The 19,662-nt window shown below is 52.1% G+C and overlaps 1 protein-coding gene across 2 annotated transcripts in view; it reads right to left on the reverse strand.

Annotated features, from left to right (window-relative positions):
* ZNF469 (zinc finger protein 469) overlaps positions 1–19,662 on the reverse strand; it is a 182,133-nt gene that overhangs the window by 55,689 nt on the left and 106,782 nt on the right. Inside the window, exon 1 of one of the 2 annotated variants that reach the window (XM_048316853.1) lies at positions 2,537–2,791. The exons of the other annotated variant lie outside the window; for it this stretch is intronic. The gene's annotated coding sequence lies outside the window, so the exon portion shown is untranslated. Of the gene's footprint in view, positions 1–2,536; positions 2,792–19,662 lie in introns of those variants that run through there. 2 annotated transcript variants of the gene reach the window in all.

The following is a 19,662-nucleotide window of genomic DNA, read 5'->3' on the forward strand; positions in this document are numbered from 1 at the left end:
AGAGCGATCCATTCCTTGAGGATCTGCATCAACCACCACTGGGATAACGCCCTTCCTTCCACACTCGGATTTCTCTCTCAGCTGGTGCCGAGTCAAGGCTCAGTGACCTTCAAGACACCCAAAATTCCCAGGAAAAGAGCGCAGGGCACCGGGAACATCCCGCAACAGCCCTAAAAACCCAGCCCCGAAGGACGGGAACGTGCAAATGCCGGCTCCTCGCTCCTGCTCTCCCGGCAGCCAGAGAAACGCTCGTTGTGTGGAAGCATCGTAAATATCCCAGGATCGGCCGTCTCCAAGGGCTGGATGTGTGGATGCTGTCATCGAGGAAGGAGCAGGGAGCAGCAGCCCCACGCTCCTGACTCACCCAGTGGAGACGCTGGGAAGCGGCCGCTGTTCCCTGTTTCCATAATCTCCTACATTTTATTTGCCTGAGGTTGTTGGTAACTGTTGCTTAGTAGTGGCCACGGGCTCTTTTAACACCTTTCTGCTCCAAGCTCCGCCAGCCAAAAGGGATGGGGCACATTCCAAGAGGGTTTGGAGCCCATGGGATCCATGGGAAGCTTCCCCTGGATGATTTTTGGGTCTCGGAGTGCTGCAAAGCCCCTGAAATCTGCAGGAAAAATCCCAACAGCACAAGGAGTGACCGGGAGGTTTGCATGGGATGCACATATCCAGAAGGTTATGGAGCAGTTCCAGCTGAAACAGGGCTTGGAGATGGACAAAATCCATGTGCTGCTTGGGAAGAGGGGCATTCCAGCATTCTGGGTTCTGAAACGTGCTTCCATCTCCCTCTGAAGGCAGCCAGAGCCAACCCCAAGGTCAGGCTTTGCCACCCACAGCAGGACACATCTGGACCCGCTGATGAGTGCGATCAAATCCTCTCCACATCACAAAAGGAGGAATTGGGAATTTGAGCTCATTCCTTGGGCAGCTCGGTAGAGACGCAGGCCTGGATCAGGCAGGACACACCAGGGGAATCTCAGATTTGGGGAATCACCCTGAGAGCTGGGAGAGGGAAGCACGGCTGGGAAAGCAGCACAGAGATGGGACACATCACCAAGGGTCAGGGAATTCCAGGATCGCAGCGTGGGATTGGAAGGGACGCTGGAGATTATCCAGTCCCACCTTGGACACCTTCCGCTATCCCAGGTTGCTCCAAGCCCCATCCAGCCTGGCCTGGGACACTTCCAGGGATCCAGGGGCAGCCACAGCTGCTCTGGAAAATCTCTGCCAGGGCCTCCCCACCCTTCCAGGGAGGAATCTCTTCCCAAAACCCGGTCACCTGGCCTTGCCACCAGTGGGTTGCTGAGATGTCCCCCTGGTGTGCAATGCACGTGGACAAGGTGCCTTTCCTGGGAGCACAGGGATCCTGAAAAGGGACAAACTTCCCAGGAAGGTGATTCCATGGGCATGGCAGGAGGGCACTGAGCTGTTTTCCAGGGATGGGGTTTGCAGGGCTCTGCCTTTAGGGTAACTCTCACTTTTTGGGATATGAGGAAAGGATGCTTCCACACAGGATTAAAAATGTCATCGTGCCACCAGCCCTGCTGTGAGTCCCTAGGCCCACGAATCCAGTAAATGCTGATATCCCGTTAACCCCATATGGATAAAATCAGGAGATTTCAGTTTTTACGGATGCATTTTTGCAGCGAGGAGCGGGGTATTCCAGGAGATCCCCCGAACTCGGGAGCTGAGTTTCTGCCTGCCTCAAAATCCTCACAGTGCCACAAGCTTGGACACTTCTCCGAAAGGAAAACTAAAATTCCATGAGGCAGAAAACACAAAATTTGGGAACAGCCAGACCGAGGATCTGCACAGCGCTAACCCCGAGGCAGCCGCTGAGTCACCAGCTCGTTTCTAACCGCTGGAGAGTGATCTGTGCTCGGCTTATCCCAGGAATAACCCTGGAATCATCATCCTGAACGGGTTAACCTCGGCTGTTTAGGAGCGAAACCTCGCCTGCATATTTTTCTTGCATTTTCCATAAACAAAAATGCAATGTTTTCGTGGGGGAACTTCTTATAAATTAAACAGCCCTGACGACTCATCAGCTCCAGCGTAGATTTGGCCACGCTGGAGTTGCCGGGTTTAGCCCTCAGGCTTAACTAAAACTTTGTCCTAAGTTTCTCAGTTATCCCAAAAACCCGGTTTTTTTACAGCAAAGGTAGGACCCGTGAGGCGCCGATCCCCAGAGAAAGGCTCCAACCTTTGCACAGTTTCTTTGCAAAGTCCCACAAGAGGAGAAGGATGTTTTTTAATGCTCTAAAAACCACCCACGGGTTTTTGCAAGCGGGACTAAGGCAGCTGCTCCTGCTCCGAGCAGCTCCGTACCTGGACACCGCCGGACTCTCTGGGACATCTCCATCCCCCAGACCCCGCTTCCCAAACTTTCCAGCTGCAGAGCCAGCAGCGTTTGCTTGCAGAAGCAGCCCCCTTTCCCCACCCCCAGCAGTGCCACAGCCCGAGCGCTGGCGACAGAGAGAGACCCAAGGGATTTTCCAAGAGGAGAAGGGATTTTCCAAGAGGATGCCCTCACCTTTCCCGCAGAGCCGGGAGCTGCCCTTTGCTGCCTTTCCAAGCGTCTCTCTGCGCTATCTCCAGTCTTCCCGCAGCTCCCGCCGAGCTGGAAATATCATTAAGCTCCAGTGAGGCGAAGAAAAAAATCCCAGGGAAAGCGTGGCAATATCCAAAGGGAGGGGAGCGAAGGCGTCGGGACGGGCGAGCCGCGGGTCCCCGCCAGCCCCGCTCCACCTGCGCCGGGCTCCGGGAATCCTCCGGCGTGGAGCAGGCATGGATACTCCTCTGGTGCGCGCGGATGACTTCACTTCATTAGCATGCTCCTGAGAGTTCTCCCCGACTGTCTTTTTCACTGACTTTAAGGCTCTGCTAATCAAAATCCTGGAGTGGTTTAACTATTTCCTGGCGCCGGGGCTTCGGGAAGATGGGAATCCGCGGGACAGCGGCGGCAGGAGCGCGAGGCACCGGCTCAGCCGCCGTCCCACGGCAATTCCTGATCCCAGGATTTGCAGGTCATGGCTCCGAGCACGTCCCAGTTTTATCTCCTTGACCAGGGCGAAACCTCCGAGCTCTGCCGGGATCTTCCAGCGGCGGTGGAGGGAAAGGGAAAGCAGGGATGGGATTCCCACCCCGGAATTGTTGTGTTTGGGGGGAGGGTGAAGCGGTTCGGGCACCGATTAACCTGTGGCACGGCACCAAATGTCCCTTCCAGGTGGGAGGATGTGATTCCAGGCGGGATGGCGCTTGCAGCAACCTGAGATGGTGGGACATGTCCCTGCCCGTGGCTCAGGGAATGGGATGAGCTTGAAGTCCCTTCCAACCCAACCCATTCCATGGTTCTGTGACCCAGCCGGCTCCCAGGTGATGCCACCGCTGCCTTCCTCCTCTCTCTCAGGTATTTCGGGAGCGGAGCTGCCTTTAAGAGGGAAACCCACTTCTGGGATAGAGAAGGGGAAAGCGAAGCATGGAAAAATAAAACAACTCCTCTGCGAGCACACCTGGAGCGTGGGACAGGGACAGGGACAGGGACAGGGACAGGGACACTTCCCAGAGCTCCCAGCTCCAGCCCCCTGCCTGTCCTTCGGGATCCTGCCTGGTTCCGAGTCCAGGTCAGGTTTTTCTCTGACAAGGAAAAGCGGGAGGGCATTTTGCAACAGTGGGATAGGAAAAAAAAAGAATTAAAAGAGGAACTTGCTCACAATGACCACAGGGACACACAGACGTGTGTGTCCATCAGGGAGTCCAGGGACATGAGTGACCATCAGTGTGTCCATCAGTGTGTCCATGGACACATGTGTCCATCAGTGTCCATCAGTGTGTGCAGGACACGTGTGTCCATCAGTGTGTCCATCCATGTGTCCACGTACACAAGTGACCATCAGTGTCCCTCAGTGTCCACCAGTGTCCATCCATGTGTCCGTAGACACGAGTGACCCTCAGTTTGTCCACGGCCACGTGCCTGTGGTCACCCCTGTCCCAGCACACGCCGATGTCACACCAAGCACACGCATGTGCACATCCACAGATTGGGAATTCTGGGTTTAGCCACTGGGATCCCTGCTCCCAGCACCAGCTCCATCCCCTGGCAACAGCCCCCAGCACTCTGCCCCAGTTAACCCTGCTGAGACCCCGGCCCCACAATCCATCAGTCCTGGGGGGCTTGGGAGCCTTTCCCGAAGCCTCCGGAGCGGGATCGGGAGCAGCTCCGGGGTCTCCCGGGCTGGAGCCCCGATTCCTCCCCGGCACAGAGGGTTCGGGAGCAGCTGAGTCTCGGAGCGCTCCCTGCTCCATTCAGGAGCTGCCCCACATTTTTTCCTCCTGATTCACGGCTCAGCTGCACTCAGGGCTATCTTTAGAGAGACGCGAGGAGAGGGCCCCTCTGCAACTCCAGCCTCCAAGGGCTGGGATTTTTTTGGGATATAAATATGTGTACACACCTTGCCTGCTTCCTACGGCGTCTCCCGGAGCAGAGTGGCACAAACTCCCGGCGCAGGTTTGATGGACTAACCCCAACAATCCCAGCATCATTCCAGCTGGGAAAGACCTCCAAGATCATCCAGCCCAACCATTAACCAGCACAAAATCCCACAAGGAGTCCAGGGCCTCCTCAGGATTGGCTCCCACCCAGCCAGAGCTGATTGCAATCCATTTTGGGACCCCCTGGAATTGGCGCCGGCTGCAGAGGATCAGGGAATCGGGAGAGGGAGATTTCCAAACCCATCTTGCTGATGGGTTGGTGGGACCAAGGAGCCACCAGCGCCCACCCTGCAGTCACCGCTGAGATGGGGCCCCCCAGAAGATGGGGGGCTGTTCATAAGGGCAGAAGATGCCCAACAAATCCGTTCTCTGCTCCAGGTGCTCCTGGCCAAACTCCCAGGCCCTTTCCTGGGCTGGGGAGGAACCTCTGGTGCTCGTGGCCACGTCCAGCACCCCCTGCACAAACGGTAACATTTGAGCACTGTTGATCCCTGTCCTCCAGGGCGAGTTTTTTGGGATTTAAGCTGTTTCAGAGCCCTAAAGCCCATGTTTACTTTCCTGATGAGCAAAGCCCTGGTGCGGGGGAGCCTCCGGAGCTGGTGTGAGGTTAAGGATGTGCTTAAAGGGCTAAAAATGGATTTTCTTCCTTCCTCTTTTCTCTTTTTTTTTTTGTAAAAAGCAAAGCCACGAAGCAGCAAAAACCCCATCCCTGGGACTGGTACATGAGGACAACCCTGCAACCACCACCACCCCCTCCTTGCGCAGAGCCCTGGAGACAAAAATGGACTTTGGACCTCAATTTTGGACTTCTTTGGCCCTAAACAGCCCCAATCCAGACCTGAAACCTGTCACCTGAAGATGTTTCTTCATTTCAAGAGCCAGCATCCAAGTTTGTGCCTTTTAGGCCGCACACTGGCACAGATCTGTCACCGACCTCCTCAGAGACCATGGGGTCTCCAGGAGAACCAAGTCAGGAACCTGGACGGGGTTTGCTGGACCCTCAAAATCAGGTCAGGTCATGCTTAGAGGAGATTAGGAACAGACCCGCTTCTCCCACTCCACCAAATCCATTGGGGCTTTCCCAGGAAAGTGGGTGAGGTGGGATTTTTAACTGGGAACGCCTCCTCTGACCAAAGTTTATGTTTTCGTTCCTTTTGTAAAATTGGAAAGGAGCTAGGACAGATCTCCCGGCATCCTGAGATCCACCTCCACTGCCAAGCCAGTGCTGACACCCCCGTTCATCCTGCTGGGATGGATGGATGGAGGGGGTTTGTCCCCTGGATTTGCTGCAGGTGGGGACATCCCATCAGGAACCAGGCTGGCACTGTCCCTTACAGCCCCAAATCCCTTAAACATCCCCCTTTCCCAGATCAGGACATCAGATCCTCACCATGACCCTGATTCCTCTCCTGGGTTTGGGTGATCTCCCTATGGAAGTGCGTATCCCAACAGTTCCTCCTCCTCAAGTGAAGAATCGGTGATTTTAAAGCCATAAATCCCAAGAAATGCTGCTTAAACCAGCGGTGTCGGATCAGAAAGGTCTCTTCCTGTCCAGACTATTCTCAGATTCCATGAGAACCATGGGAAGAAGTTCTATGCATGGATCCCCCTCACACCTGTAGTGTAGCCACCAAAAAAATGCCAGTCTGGGAATTTAAAGGCCATCTGAAGCTATTCCTGACTTACTCCATGCGTGGACACCACCCACACCAAGCTGACACCCCATGAATTCCCGAGTGGGGCAGGTTGGGATGGGTGGGTGTTCTCCATCCATCCATCCATCCATCCATCCATCCATCCATCCATCCATCCATCCATCCATCCCTCCATCCATCCCTCCCTCCATCCATCCATCCATCCCTCCATCCATCCATCCCTCCATCCATCCCTCCATCCATCCCTCCCTCCATCCATCCATCCATCCATCCATCCCTCCATCCATCCATCCCTCCCTCCATCCATCCATCCATCCATCCATCCATCCATCCATCCATCCATCCCTCCCTCCATCCATCCATCCATCCCTCCATCCCTCCATCCATCCATCCCTCCATCCATCCATCCATCCATCCATCCATCCATCCATCCATCCATCCCTCCCTCCATCCATCCATCCATCCATCCCTCCCTCCATCCATCCATCCATCCATCCATCCATCCATCCATCTGTCCCTCCCTGTCCCAGCTATCCCACGGAATGTGACTCAACTCTTTCATAACAAACACAAGTTGGGGAAAACCGAGGGAAAAGAAAAAAACCCCGACCCAGGCGGCGGCAGCAGCACAGGCTTTCTTCAATAATAAACATCTAAAAATGTTAATTAAATCATGCTTTTCATGGAAAACGATGGGAAAATACTTTCACACAATGCTCAAATCAACACAGCTTTTTTTTCCCCTCCGTCTCCTCGCAGCCAGAGGGATGCAAAGACCGAGTGGGATGAGGGGCGGGAGCACTGCGGATCCGAGGGAGCCGCTTTGGGCTGCAGGGAAGCATCTCCAGAGGATGCCAGATGACTTCACGTGCCACGAATGTGGCTCCCAACGAGCCTGTGGTAAACAGAGATATCAGACCCAGATGTTTGATACTGGCCGCTCCTCTTGGGCGGCCACAGCCTCCCGGCAGCGCTGGAAAACCACAGGAAAGATCGGAGGCTTCTCATCTGGGAGCTTCATCCCTCCAAAGAGGGCATGGGAGAACCCTCAGCCTTGGAATTTGGGGTGGATAAGCCCAAAAAAGGACAAGGTCACACCTGGGAGGGTGAAGGGCTTCTGCAGTGTGGGGTTGTTCCCTCCAGCTGTGTGAGCTTTGGGCAGCGGGGGCTGAAATCCAGCAACAGCAAGGTCTTGGAGCACATCCACCCCCTTCCCTAAAACCCATCCTCAGGGAGGCTTTAGGGACAACTTCCAGGGCGTCCCAATGAGGTGAGCACACCTTGCAGAGGGGTCTTGGTCTTGTTGCTGCCTCTGCATTCCTTCATTTTCCCCAGAGCTCTGCAGTGGTGCCAGCACTTAAAGGGCTCATTCCACGTGGAAACTGATGGAATAAATCCTGCCTGCCTGCAGGAGACATCACACACCTTGTTTTCCTCACGTGTCCTTTCAATCCTGGCTTCCAAAGGGTTGGCTGCAGAGGAGCTACGAGCCCTCTGCTCATTCCCAAAGCTGGGAAATGGTGGATCCTGGGTCCCTCCTGGACACAACCTCTGTCCCAGCAGTGTCCCATCTCCAAAGGGAGCGGCTGGAGAGGGGCAGGCGTGGGAGGCCAGAAGGAAATTCCTCTGTTGCCACTTGTAAGGACTTCATGGTCCAGTCATTCCCGCAGGAATTCCTTTTGTGGCATCTCCTGTGACAAGGTTGGGGGGATTGGTCTCAGGTTGGATCCAATGACCTTGGATCGCTTTTCCAGCCTTGTGATCCTATGGATCTGCAGCCTCTGCAAAGGTCACATGGGGATGTTTGGGATTATCGACCCTCCCATCCCAAGCCCATTCCCAGTTTTCAAGCTGGGAAACACTGGGGTGAGTGGGGAAGGCTGGGGTGGCTTTGGGTGGCTCCTTGGTGGCTCTCCAGAAGCTCTGCCCTTCCCGAAGTGCCTCTGGTGGCCAAGTTCCAGGGATTCCCATGGAGTGTGGCTGGGCTGGGCGACGAGGGTGGGCTCAGCTCCTCACCAGCTGCTGCCATTCTGGAATTGCTATTTAAAGCCTTGAGAATTCCTGGAAAAACCAACCCACAGCGAGCGGAATGGCGAAGGAGACGGAGCAGAAAGGGCATGTCTGGCACCGTTAATGGGCTCTGACACTTCCAGCAGCCACATTTTCCCGATTTTCTGGGATTCTCCAAGTGTCTCCTTGAGAACAGCTCCTACTGAGCCCCCCCCAAAAAGCACCCAGACGAAAGCTGGTTAGGAAGCAGTCAAACAATAGAGCAGCAGATCCCATGGATGGGCTCCAAGATCCCATGGATGGGCTCCAGCCTGCCCCAAAAGCAGGAGGGTGAGGAAAAGCTGACGGAGAAGGGACAGGGAAGCAGGAGGCTTCCTCGAAACCCAGCAGCCACTGTGCTCCTGTCTGGGAGGAGGCTGGGAGACACATGGGGTGGGATTGGAATGGCCTGAGCCAGACAAAAGCATCCTGACAATAACGCTCCGGGGCCAGGAATTCAATGGGAACCGAGCGCTGGATGTCGCCCAGCAGGATAATTCGGAGTGTGTGGAGCTGGCTGCTCCCAGCTGTCTGCAGAAAGCCAAATCCGTGCCACCATCCCCTGGGCGTTGCCTCCACCCTCTTGGAGAGAGTTCATCCCAGTTCTCGTCCTCCCAATCCCACAACCGATGCCATCATTCCAGAGCAGAGAGAGCCTGGATCTGCTGCCTCCGCCCTTCGTCCGTTCTCCTTACGCTGGGATGGATGGCAGGATCCTCCTGGGAATGCCGTGGTGGAGCTGCCTTCCAGAGCAGCCACAAGGATCTGATGGAACCTTGGACATGGACAAGGAGCCCATCACTGAGAGGCTGAGCTTTGCTTCTCCCAGGAAATCCCTGCGGGGACACTCCAATATCACACGAGCACATGGAGAAGAGCAGGTTGGAGCATCACACGGAGCGTTCCCACATAATCCAGGAGCCCCATCCCCAAAGGGATCTGACCTCAAAGCACAGTCCTCCCATCCAGCCTCGTTCTCTCTGTCTCAGAGAGAATTCCTCGAGGAATTTGGGGGCAGCAGCTCCCTTCTCCCCACACGTGCCCTGCTAAGCAGGAGCAGCCTCAGTTGCTGACCCCAACTTCCCACCAGTGGGATCCACCAAGCTCCCAGGAAACCCCACTGTGCTCCCAGAACGAGCCAGGAAAACTCAACATCGAAGCCAAGATCCATCCATCCATCCATCCATCCATCCATCCATCTGGAGACTCAGGATGGGGTGGGGGGGGGAAAAAAGCCCCCAAAATTGGGCAGAAAAAGGCCAGGCTGCATTTTTGGGAGCAGAGTTTTGTTGACACCGTTGCTGCCGAGGGGAGAGGGACGAGGGAACGAGGAGAGGCCACGGGCAGTACAGAGGGTCGCCAGGAAAAATGCAGATTCCGTGGGGAGAAGCCGACGGACACGCTGGGAAATGCTTCCAAAGCGCTCCAGAAGCTTCGGCCCCGACTAAAGCAAACAAACCCCACGGGGGGACAGATCCAGCCCCTTCCCAGGACGGTGTCCAAGCGTCTCCAGTTCCTTCACTGGGGGCTGAGAAAGGACAGGATTCAACCACGACCCAGCCAGGTCACGTCAACTTTCCCAGCACGATTCCAGCAGCCGCAGCCCAATTTTCTTTGGATGTCCATGACCCTTTGGAAGCTGGAAATGCCTTTTCCCCCCCTCCTTTTTCCATGCCAGGATTTGCTTTCTCCCATCACCTCAGATGTAGGGATGCTGCTGAAGGTTGGCTGGAATTTCACCAGTCTGGAATGGGGGAATGCTTGGAAAAGTTGTAGGTTTTGTTTTGCACAATATAGTTCTAGATTTGCTTGGGCTATTTTATTTTATTTTATTTTATTTTATTTTATTTTACTTTATTTTATTATTTTATTTTTGGTTTTATTTTATTTTATATTATTTTATTTTATTCTGTTTTATTTTACTTTATTTTACTTTATTATTTTATTTTATTCTGTTTTATTCTATTCTATTTTGTTTTATTTTGTTTTACTTTATTTTATTTTATTATTTTATTTTATTCTGTTTTGTTTTATTTTGTTTTACTTTATTTTATTTTATTTTATTTTATTATTTTAATTGTTTTATTTTATATTATTTTATTTTATTCTGTTTTGTTTTATTCTGTTTTATTTTGTTTTATTTTATTTTATTTTTTATTCTGTTTTGTTTTATGTTATTTATTTTATTTTATTTTATTTTATTCTGTTTTATTTTACCTTATTTTATTTTATTATTTTGTTTTATTTTATTTTATTTTATTTTATTTTATTTTATTTTATTTTATCTTAGTTTTGCCTCCATCAAGAAAATACCATCTCCAAGCTCTGGGACCCAGCACAGCCCCCAGGAGCAGCCATGGAGATGCCAATCCCTGGCCACATCCAGCACAGACCAATAAACCAGGGAAGATTTGCTGTTCCCGACAATTCCGGCTCAAAAGCCCAATTCCCATGGAAAAAGGGGACTTTTCCAGCACAAAAATCACCACTCGGCACTTTGCCAATCCCGATTCCCAGTAAATCCTCCCAGTCTCAGGTGAGGGGCTGGAAAAACAACGGATTTTTTTGGATCACTGCAAATTCCAGCGAACCTGGAGGAGGGAACACTCCAAGGGCAGCTCCAAGAAAAAACCGGAGTCTGGATGAGCTGAAAAGCCGTGGGAAAAACCTGTTTTGAGGGAGGACGGAGCCTCACCCAGACCGAATCCATCTCAATTATTGCGGCACTTTGACCTTTTCAAAGGAAACCGAGGGTGCTCCCATTCCCCAGCGGGAACTTGGAAGGCTTTGCGATGTTCCAGGTATTTTAGGATGTTTTTCCCTTCGCTGCCCGAGGGCAGCGGCGCAGGATCTGTGTCCTTCTTTTTCCCTTCAACAAAACTGTTCCGACCAGAATTTCCCTTCCATCCACGCTGCCTCGCTCAGGGACAGCCTGGATTTCTCAGGACTCTCATCTTTCCCTTTGTTTTGTTTCCCAGGGATTTCTCCTTCCCCTGTCTTAGCTCCTGGCGTTGGGGCACAATAATTTCCTGCAGGCGGCCAGAGCGACGTGACCTTTGAAAAACAACCCAGGGAGCACCTCCATTCCCAACTCTGCACTCCAAACCCCATTTCCTTGGAAGCAGAAGGGATCCTGGTGCCACCAGCCACGGCACTGAACGGCTGCGCAATTCCCGCTGGAGTCACCGGAGCCAGCGATGGGATCGGAGCGCAGCAGCAACACTGGGAAAACCCAATTTTTGTGCTTCCTCCATCCCTGCACTGCTTTAACAACTCTTCCTAACCACGATATCCTGGGAAAATCTGGCCTCCCCAGGTGGGAAATGCCCCTGTGCCGGGAAGTGCTGTGGGGCGGCTCCATCCAAGGCATCATTCCCGCATCCCAGTGCTGCCTGAGAGACCCTGCACGGCAAAAAGCGACCTCGGCGCATTTTCCACCCCCGAGAGCCGCGCTCTCCCACCCATTCCTCTTTTCCCGGCAGCTTTCCCAACGATTCCCGTGAAAAACCAAGGGAATTACATTACAAAGGAGCGCCTCAAAGGAGCTGTGAGGGCCGAGCGGAGCTGACGCCGCGATTTGCCAGAGCGTGAATCACGCTCACGTTATCGGCCAGCGGGAGAGAATTCCAGGATCCAGCCGGGAGCAGCTCAAGGCTGCGGGGTTGTTTGGACAGGGCTTGGCACGATCCACTTGGCTCCTCTCCCGCTGCTGGTATCATTTCGTTTAAAAGCGTTGTGGAAGAACAGAAATCAAGGAAAAGGGGAAAAGAAGGGGGGAAAAGGGTTTTTTTGGGGGTCAGCCCGAGCTGGAGAATTGAAATCTTTCAGCTCAAAGCGTGTTTTTTCAAGGTGTTTGCTTTGCTTCCCATAGAGGGAAAGGGGTTTATTTGTGGGATTATTATCCCCTACAGCAGGAGGAATTGGAGAATTCCTTAAGTGGCATCTTGGCCCGTTGGCTTCAGGAGCCTTCAGGCTCAGCCAGATCCATGGAAAAGTCGCTTCTCCCTCCACACACACCACCCCAAAAAGCCGCTCTCCTCCAAATCCACCCAAACTTTCCAGGGTTTCTCTGTGCTCCAGCGCTCGCCCACATCCACCCTGCTCCAGCAGATCTTCCCCACTTCCCTGCCAGCTTGGAGCGAGCTCGTGGGAGCAATCCAGCCAAAATAAGCCATTTCTGGGATATTTTTGAAAGGTTTGGGTTGGAATTTTTGCTCCCTTTGGACAGATGGAGCAGCAGCTCTGCCCAGGGAGGACTCGCTGCTCCGAGCTGGGGCAGAGCAGTTGATTCCCAATAAAAACGTGGTGATTTCCCAGTTTTACAGAGGAAATGAAAATGTAAAGTTTGGTCAGAGGAGGTTTTCGCTTACAAATCCCACCGAACCTGGTTTCATGGGAAAGCCACGGGGGGTTTTGTGGAGTGGGAGAAGAAGGTCCATTCCCTCACACGAGAAGAGGACATTTCCCACCACACAGAGTCTAAAAAATGCCAGGTTTAGATGGATTCCAGGAATCTGGGCCAATTTTGCATCCTCTGCTGCCTGGTTACTTTATTCCTGAGAAATATTCCCTTCTCCCAAGCCCTCTTCCCTTACGAGAAGCCACCTGCCGTGAGGATGGGGCGGACACAGTGGCCGAAAACGACTCCTTGGTTTTACAGCCAAATCCCAGGGCATTGTCCCAGCTTCCCTGGCTTTTTCCAGATCTAAAGAATATTTGAGCTGTACAGAGCCGAGATGTTCACCCCACCCAAGCCTTTGGATGCCATCCCATCGGGATTGACACAGAATCCCACCCAAGCCTCCGGGTGTCATCCCATCGGGACTGACATGGACATTGACCGCAGGCAACTGGAAAATTCCATTTTCCACTTCCCCACATAGGCAAACCAGTCCCAGCCACCATCGGAAATACCACCAGGGGAATATTTGGGATGAAGATTTGTCTCCCAGGACATGTGGATACTTCCTTCCCTGTGAGGGTGGCGAGGCCCTGGCACAGGGTGGCCAGAGAAGCTGTGGCTGCCCCTGGATCCCTGGCAGTGCTTTTGGAGCAGCTTGGGATAGCGGAAGGTGTCCCTGCCATGGCAGGGGGTGGGATGGGATGAGCTTTAAGATCTCTCCCAGTCCAAACCATTCCATGATTCCACGGCTGCCCCACCTATGGGCATCTCCGGGCTCCCTCGGGAGAAGCGGTGAAGAAGAGCCAGCTCTTCCTCCACCCACGGATGAAGAATTCCAAAGGCTGAGCCAAAGGGACAGGTACCTCCCGGGAGTGTCTGTGGGGATGGCCGCCTGCCAACCCCTCCTCCTGCGGCTGCTCCCGCTGGATTTTCCAGCAGCCCGCGGGGCTCTGCGTTTCCACGGGAGCATCTCCCGCCTCCACCATTGTTCCCGGTCCCACCTGCTCCCGATCCCCCTGTGCCCCCGGGCTTCGGGAACGAGCCCCGGCACGCGGGATGTTGTTTCGAGCAGCCTGACAGATGCCAAACCCGAGGTCAGGGAGGAATTTTAACTCCGCTTAATTGCTGGGAGGCACCTGGGATCCGTAACACACCCAGGCCAGGGAAAGGCAGCTCGGGAGGGAAAAGCTGCAGAGAAAATGAAGGGATTAACTCTATTTCTTGTTTGGGTTGGGTTTGTTTTTTTTTTTGGGAAATCCTGCTTTCTGCCAAGTTTTCTTGGAGCAAACGTTTCTGTCCCGCTGCCAGCCCTGCCAGCCTCAAGGAGGCAAAATTCCTGAGTCAGACTTTGCCAGGCAAAGCCACGCTGCCTTCAAAAGAATTCCACTGGGGGAAAAAAGGATGGATTTTCTATTCTCTCCTCACTCTGACAACGTTTCCTTGGGCTTCCAGTTCCATCATTTTTAGTCCAAATGAACCTGGGAATCTCCGGGAATCTCCAGCAGCTGGGGATTTGAGGGAATCAGTGAGCACCTAAGGATTTGGGGTGCCACTGTCCCAGGATTTGGGGAGCCAAATTCCTCCTGGGGGGCTGCTTCCTGTGCTCATCCCACTGCTCCATCCCTCTGCCCATCTCGGTACGGATCCAGCCGCTGGCACCGCTGCTCCTGCTGCTGGAGGGGAATCCTCCCTGGAGTTTTCCAGCCAGCACCCATCACAGCTGTGGCCTCCAAGCCAAAGCTCCAACCAGGGATAAATCCCTTTCCCTGCCTTCGGCTGCCGGTCGCAGGGATCTGGCCGGCGGATCCGAGCCCGCTGCTCCTCAGCCGCCGCCTCTCGCGCTGCCCTCCCTTCCAAGAAAAATGGAAACAGGAGACAAAGGAACTTTCCTACGCTGCATCCAGCCCTGCCCGCTGCCAGAGGAGCATCAGGAGGTTGTCTGAACGTGCAAATCCCCGTTGCTCCCAAGGAAAACCAGCAAAAGCCAGAGCTGGAGCACAGAGCAGGAGCTCAGCCTTTGGCAGGAGCCGCCTCCACGGCAAAGTGCGGAGTTGGGATCGTGTCACCGAAAGGGGCTGAGGAGGGATTTTCCCCCCAGGAATATTTTTAGCAGCCAAGAATTCCCTCTTCTGCCTCTCCTTGTGCCGAGGTTTGCAGGAGGGGCTCCTGGAGCTGCTGGGATGAGTTGGGCTGGGTGTTTGAGCTCATCGGGGCTTTGTCAGAAAGGAGAGGATTCCTAGGCTGGAAGAGGCTTCCCAGAGCAGCTGTGGCTGCCCCTGGATCCCTGGAAGTGTCCAAGGCCAGGTTGGACGGGGCTTGGAGCAGCCTGGGATGGTGGGAGGTGTCCCTGCCCGTGGCAGGGGTGGCACTGGATGAGCTTTGGGGTCCCTTCCAACCCAAACCATTCCATGATTCCGTGTGAGATGGGGATTTTTGGATTTGATTTGGAGGGATCAAGAAGAAGCTGGATCAGACCAAAATTGTTTTTCTGTTGAAGGCACGACAATCTCCAAACGGAGAATCCAGATGGAAATGGATGCAGGAACAATCCCCCTCAGGAGTGTTTGGGATGAGGAAGTGCCGCACATCCTGTCCCCAAACTGGTGTTTCCATTTTCCACCACATCCCCCTTGAACCCAAGGAGCCGGTGTTGGGAAACTGATTCCTAATTCCAATTATTTATGGGGGTCTTGAGACGGCCCCAAGAGCTGGAGCCCCATCCCAACATCCCCACCGTGGGTCTGAGCACGGCTTTATCTCCAGCCAATGAAAGAGAAATTAATGAACAGCAGGAAATTAAAAATTCCTGGGATTTGTCACCGCTTCTACCCCACAGCTTCCACTTTTTGCTCAGCAGGACCAGGCAGGGACCATTTCTTGATCAACCCTTCGGAATTCCGACCTTCCTGGGAGGAGATCCAGTAAAATCTGACCTTTCCTCAAACCCCCATAAACCTTTTCCATTTTTTCCTTTTGCTTTAAGATTCCCTGTTTTTATTGGGCCCCAAATGCCGAGTTATTCCTCATTTTTATTTTCCTGCCCTTTTTTATTTCCCTCCCCTTTTCCTGCCACTGAATCCGGCAGGGAACATCCCGGAGGAGGGGGAATTTTCCACCCTTTCTGGTAGCAAATTCCTTAGGTTGCATTTGAGCCTTTTGTGGCTTCAAAGGAACAGCTTGAGCTCCATGAGGCTCCGGATTGGCCAAGGAAACCTGAAACATCCCAAGATTCCGAAGGGGAGAAGAATTTTTAAAAGGTTACATCGTGGAAAAAGAAAATCTGGAAACCTTGCAGAAGCCAGGAGGTTCCTTGGATGCTCTGGCAAAAAAAGGGCAAAAGAGGGGGAGGGAACGTCAAAATTCCCCCCTGGAAGCAAATTCCACCCAGCAGAAGGAAAAGCATTTGATGTCCTGCAAAGCCAAAGTGGTAAAGAGCTTTCCTGAGCCTTTTTCCCAGATCCCTGTGGATAATTTTCCCTCTGCTTCCCAGCACAGCATTCCAAAGCCGCCCTGTGCTGTCCCTAAAGCTGCCCAGGGACTTCCAAACCCCGTTTCCACGGGGATATTTCCATTTCCCGTTCACTTTCTCAAAGCCCTTTTAGCACAAATCCCTAAACTTTGGGACTAAGCCTGCAGAGGGAACATCCCAAATTCCGTCTGCTTTGAGGCAAATCCTGAGCGTGAGGTTTTGGGTCGGGAGGAAAATCCAGCGATCCATCCCCTCAGGCAGGGATTCACTTTGGGAACGGACATTCCAGGGAGTATTTTTTGGATGCAGGATAAAATAATGCCACAGGAAGGTGGGGGATCCACCCTGTCCGTCACGAGGCGCTGGAATCCACAACCTGCGCTGTAATTTTTGGGTAAGGAAGGAAGCAAAGGAAGGCAGACGGGATATTCGGGAAAGGTTCTTCCCTGTGAGGGAGAGGAGAGGAGAGGAGAGGAGAGGAGAGGAGAGGAGAGGAGAGGAGAGGAGAGGAGAGGAGAGGAGAGGAGAGGAGAGGAGAGGAGAGGAGAGGAGAGGAGAGGAGAGGAGAGGAGAGGAGAGGAGAGGAGAGGAGAGGAGAGGAGAGGAGAGGAGAGGAGAGGAGAGGAGAGGAGAGGAGAGGAGAGGAGAGGAGAGGAGAGGAGAGGAGAGGAGAGGAGAGGAGAGGAGAGGAGAGGAGAGGAGAGGAGAGGAGAGGAGAGGAGAGGAGAGGAGAGGAGAGGAAAGGAAAGGAAAGGAAAGGAAAGGAAAGGAAAGGAAAGGAAAGGAAAGGAAAGGAAAGGAAAGGAAAGGAAAGGAAAGGAAAGGAAAGGAAAGGAAAGGAAAGGAAATGCCTTTTCCAATGCTTCCCAGTGATGTCACCAAGGGCCAGCACGAGGTTCTGGAGAGGGCACAATTCCAGGATCCAGCACCAGGGTGAGGGACTGAGCCCAGGGTTTCCAGGGAAATCCAGTCCCTGGATCTTTGCTCAGCAGAATGAGGAACAGCTCCTCGGGCCTGGCTTTTCTGCCCCAAAACAAAGGGGATTTGGGAAAAATTGGATCTTTGATGGAAAATGTGGGGTTAGAAGTGGAACTTGCCCGCAGAGGGCTCAACCTTTTTGCCTGTGTAAGGAATCAGGGAATTAAGGTTGGAAAAGTCCTCCAGGATCGAGTCCAACATTGCCCAGCACTGCCCATGTCCCCACGTGCCACAAATCCCTCAGGAATGGGGACTCCACCACTGGACAGCCCTCCCCAGGACGGAATTTTCCCTAATAGTCATTCCTAAAGGTATTTTTGCCACTTGGTTGGGGGAATAAAATGAAATAAAATTTAAAAATGAAAATAAATAAATAAATAAATTTAAAATAAAATAAAATAAAAAAGGAGAGCAAATAAAAATAAATAAGGATAAATAAAATACATTAAAAAGAGAAATTACATAATGAGAATGATAGAAAGTAAAATTTTAAAAGTAAAATAAAATTAAATAAAAATAAAATAAAAATAAATTTTAAAATTAAAATAAATAAATAAATGAATACAATAAAAACAAATAAAATAAAAAGAAATAAAAAATTAAAATAAATAAATAAATAAAATTCAATAAAAATAAAATAAGGAATGACTAAAAATGAAAGAGAAAAAGAAAGTAAAAAGACAAGAGTAAAAATAAAATGAAGAATAAGATGAAAAAGAATAAAAAAGAAAGAAAAATCAAAAGTAAGAGAGAAATAAAATCAAAAGTAAGATTAAAAAAATCAAAATGAAAAAGAATTAAAAAAGAAATAAAATAAAAACTAAAATATAAACCAAAGGCAAATAAGGAAAATAAAAAGACAAAAATACGAGTGAAATGAAAAATAATAAAAAGAAAATGAAAAATAAAATCAAATTTAGAAAAACCTGAAAAAATTATATAAGAATGGAATGGAATGGAACGGAACGGAATGGAATGGAACGGAATAAAATAAAATAAAATAAAATAAAATAAAATAAAATAAAATAAAATAAAATAAAATAAGATTCCCCCTTTCCAAACCCGCTGGAGCAGCCCCTGGATTGCGCAATCCCATAAAACCCGCAGAGAACGCTGGGCTCTGGAGCGCAGTTTCCTATGGAAAACCGTGGAGTGCGAGGGGCTGGAAGGGAGCTCGGGAATGGCTTTAGCAGGGCCGTCCCCGGGCCAGGCGGTGCCTCCGTTTCCATGGAAAAGCGGGAATCCGCAGGGAACACTCGGCGGAGCCGTCTCGGCTCGAGCTCAGCCCCGCATCCCCGGATTTGCGTGGAATTCCTATTTTCCTTCCCTCCCGCCGCTCCCAGGAGGGACGAGCGCAGGAATTCTCCCGGCCAGCAGCCTCGCTGCTCCAGCGGCAATTCCAGTTTGATTTTCCAACAAAATCTCGCCAGGAATGGGAAGGGCAGCCGGCAGCAGAGGTCGGGAAATCGGCTTGGAGCTCCGGCAGCCTCGGGATTCCCAACCTCAGGAATCCTGGAGTTTAAGCTGAGCTCGGCTGGAGTTAAGTGGATCCTTAAGCTCCCTCCTATCCTTAAAATCCATCCCGGGAATCGCGGCGCTGCCTCCATGGATGTGAGGAGCTGGGAAGCTCGAGGCTGAGGCAGGGGCAGGGTGGGCTCGAAGTGCGACAGGAGCAGGTTTAGGGAATGAATCCTTGAATCCCCATCCTATCCCTCAAAACCAACCAAACCCCCCCAAACAGATGGAAAAGCCGTTCCCACCCCTGTAAACAAAACGCTCCAAGCTGGCAAAAAGCTTTCCTCCCTCTTTCCCCAGCGCTGATGGATTCTAATCCGAATTTTCCCTCTATTTCCTGCCGCAGCAGCCCAAAGCCACGGTGTGCTGTCCCCAAAGCTGCCTGGGGATGTTCAAATCCCATTTTAAGGCTTCAAAACTGGGAAAAAGTCCTGGAATCCATATTTTACCCTTCGGCAGCAGCCAGAAATGAATCAGAAATGAGACTTAAACCAACTCTGTCCCCAGATCAATGAATTAACAGGTCTGAACTCTCTTATCAATTAAAACATCCACAGGTGGATGTTGCCCTGCTTCCCTTCTTTTTCCCGGAGCTGGGGATGAACAGTGGCACAGGAATTGCTCCTGGAGCACAAGGAGGATGCAGAGGCTTGGAGCCACCCCCGTGTCCCTGCCAGAGGTGACAGCGCGGGAGGAGAGGCAGGAAACTTCCCTCAGAAGATGTGGAGAGGCAGGAAAACGGCAGGGAAGCTCCAGAGGGAACTCTCCGGTTGCCAGGAATGCCGAGGTGTGGAAAAGCTCCGTGACTGAGACAAGTGGGAAGTGTGGAACAAGAGCTCTCCGGCTGTTGCTTCCCGCAAATAAACGATCCCTGATGGCAAAGGCAGATATTCCCGGGAGCTTTTCCACAGCCAGGGATGCTCCACGAGCTCCCAGCGCTCTGCCCAGGATGCGGCACCTCGTTCCTTAATTAAAGATCGTCACGGGGATGAACGGCAAATTAAGGAAAACACAGCGGTGCTGGAAGCAGGAATGGCATGGGGGGAAGGAGAGGGAGAGCCGGGATGTGGGGCTTGGGAAAAGCTCGTTAGTGCAGCTGC

This window comes from Corvus hawaiiensis, chromosome 12, assembly GCF_020740725.1.
Source record: "Corvus hawaiiensis isolate bCorHaw1 chromosome 12, bCorHaw1.pri.cur, whole genome shotgun sequence".
Taxonomy (NCBI): domain Eukaryota; kingdom Metazoa; phylum Chordata; class Aves; order Passeriformes; family Corvidae; genus Corvus; species Corvus hawaiiensis.